The following is a 3,062-nucleotide window of genomic DNA, read 5'->3' as shown; positions in this document are numbered from 1 at the left end:
AGGAAATCTGTTATTAATGTTTCATATTGTCATTTTATTTTACCCTAAAATGTTAAAGATAATTTTTCTATTGATTCATGTTATATTGGACACATAATCATTTGACAGTCAAATGGAACCTATTAAAGGGATAGCATTTTATACGTTCATAATTTATATAGTAAACAATATATATACTAGTTGTTTAGTTAACAGTAAATTGAACAATAATAAGATATTTACTATTAACAGAGTTTGAGAATGCCATATAAGCATGGAATCTAAACAAGTTGGGAAAGATTCCCAAATTAAACTGATATTATGGCATGCTTTTCAAATTTTAATTTCTTTAATACCACTATAGTAAATAATAATCTTTCACAAAGATAAACAATTTAATTAAGTGCACACTATTTAAGGTTTATTTAGATACCTCAAAATCAATTAGTTATAATAAATACTTATTTAATCTTTGTCATACTTTACAATATTTCATGTAATTTAGCATCTCTTGATGGTTATATTATTTTTTTTGCAAAAATTTAGAAACAAATTTTAAGATCTAAAATAGAATTCCTAAAATATCAGTTTTTTCCAGAAAATCATGGCTACACAATAATGCATTGCTTCTATCATGTTAGAACGTGCATTAGACTCAAATATAAAAACCATAAAATAAACCATCTTTCAACAATTTGAGCAAAGATAGAATACCTAAGGAACAACATAGATGGACTCACAGAGAGGATGAGCTGTTTTACTTCAAACACCATAAAAAAAAAGAGCACAAATGCATTGCTTTTCAGGTATATACATTAAGTTGAACCTTTGGCACTAGGAATCAGGGTGTTTTGTTACGTAGCATTAACACATATTAGAAAATTGTGTAGTGTCAAAGAGAAAGAACCACCACCATTCAAGCAATATTGTCAACCAGGCAATAAAATGTTCTGCTGAATGCTTCTTTGTCTAATTACTGCATACATTGGCAGCAACTTTGAAATGAGAAACGGAGCTTGCAGTCCTTTTATTTTCTGTTTTAAACAGAACAGAAAATAAACTGAAATAGAAGCCCTGTTATACATCAACAATTTTAAAGAACATCAATTGTACAAGAAAAAGACTTAAGAATCAAATATGTTTATAGATACTAAACATAACAGTGAGCGGTCAGGAGACCCTCACAGAGCTTTGTGGTCGTACTCAGCAGAAGCCACTTGGTAATCACTAGCAGTAAACAGGTGGAATTCTTTGCCAGATATTTTAGGAAATCATGCAAACAACCTAACAATAATGCAAGGCTCTTCTCATCAAAGGGCGTAAATGACAACATTGCTCCGATTCTTACAAATAACCTCAGTAGGTGTGGCGTTCCATAAACATGGGATATTGGAACATCAGGGTGAGCCAAGAGGATTTCAGCATACTGGGTCCTCTCAAATTCATAGAGCAGCTGAGTGCCCAGCATCACATTGAAATATTCTTTTATTCCTGCCACAAGTTCATTAACTTCATATTCCTTATTATCGACATTTCCCTGCAATTTCTTACAATTTGCATACTATTCCAGGATGGCATCTACATTTTTCTTAGCAGGGAATTGAAAAAGCTGCTTCTGCCTGGTAACTAAGTCCTAGTACTCAACAAGCCAGGTTTTAATTCTTCAGGAATCTTCAGTTTAACTTCATTCAGTTCTTAAATGCCTCCTCACTTTTAACAGTGGGCTCTGCACTGGATCTTTTCTTCCAAGGGGGCTGGGGTGCTTCGCTGGTACTGCCACCATCTCTGTTTCCAGGAGTTTTATGTTTGTTCTTTCTGGTCTTCCTCGCAGATCCTGAAGGGGGCTTCTCTGCAGAGTGACCCTCCCATCCTCCTGGGAGAGTTGGTTGAACTGTCTTCTTTCCTGAGGAGGCCGTTCTCATCTTACTTCTCTGCATGTTGCTCCTAGTTGGTTTTTTGAAGTTGTCTTCTTCTACAGGTTGTTGTTCACGAGTTTGAGAACCTGCTTTCTGGAACTCATTCAACCCTGTTTTTATTCAATCAACAATCTCCCTTCTTTCCCTTCCAAGAACTCCAGTAATTTCCCAGATGGAATCTCACAGATCTTCTGGGATGGTCTGGAAGGATGAAGTGGGAAACACAACCCAAGATTCTGTAATCAGGGATGGTTCACCATCAGGATCAGATCTGACCCTTACTGTACAGCAAACTTAGTTTTTCTGATGGTGACCTGAAATTCAGTTCTTCCTAGCAGCCAATGTGTGATCACTGCCGTTCCTCCAACTGCCATCAAAGTTACATTATGTAAATGTCAAATATATGAATTTAAAATAAGTTTTCATGAATACTAGAATCAGGAAATTAAATTTAGAAGCACTTCAGTGTTTAAGTAAAATAACATACATACACTTGTCCGTAAACTTTCCCACTTGGGATTACTTTCTTGGTTTAGTCATTTTTTGTGCAAGGTAGAATTGTACTTCATGAGCAATCATTTTGATTTTTTCTTGTGAAAGCAATCATTTAACAAAGGTGTGATAATAAACTCCAATTAGACTCTTATTTATGAAAATTCCTTAATTAATGTTGTTAAGGAATTGCATTTTTATTCTTAGGTTCAATGACAAATGGAAAGCCATGTAGAAGTATGACTGGACATAAAGGGGCTATGATTTAATGGTAATAAACTGGGGGGAGAGTTAGCAAGGCTTGTTTGATCAGATTCTTCTTGGCCTCCAGGTAAAGGCAGGACACTTCTGGAATGAGGGAGAGTTAGACACTACTTTCAGGAGAGGTAGGTCAGAGAATTCCTTTATGATCACACTTCAGGGGAGATTCCTTAAATAATGTTGTTTTTCAAGGGTGCCTAAGATCAATTAAACAGAATATATTTCATGTGAAAAGCTAGCTCCATGTTTTTAGAATGAACATGACATATCTTGATTCTGTAGTTATCTTTCATCTTCTTTCCTAAGGAACTGAACAGACACTAATGGTCTTGTCCCATGTTACCTCTTAGCACATCCATGTATTTTTAATGATTCTCTTTTTCATGTATATGCTGTTTGAAAATGTATGTGAAA

General features: G+C 34.9%; 1 pseudogene; it reads right to left on the bottom strand.

Annotated features, from left to right (window-relative positions):
• Positions 1-1,160: 1,160 nt before the first annotated feature.
• On the bottom strand, positions 1,161-1,985 carry LOC103609864 (annotated as a pseudogene).
• Positions 1,986-3,062: the final 1,077 nt, after the last annotated feature.

The sequence above is a fragment of the Galeopterus variegatus genome, unplaced genomic scaffold (assembly GCF_000696425.1).
Source record: "Galeopterus variegatus unplaced genomic scaffold, G_variegatus-3.0.2 Scaffold10213, whole genome shotgun sequence".
Taxonomy (NCBI): Eukaryota; Metazoa; Chordata; class Mammalia; order Dermoptera; family Cynocephalidae; genus Galeopterus; species Galeopterus variegatus.
Note: the sequence above shows the minus strand (reverse complement) of the source record. Positions and strands in the feature narration are given on the sequence as shown.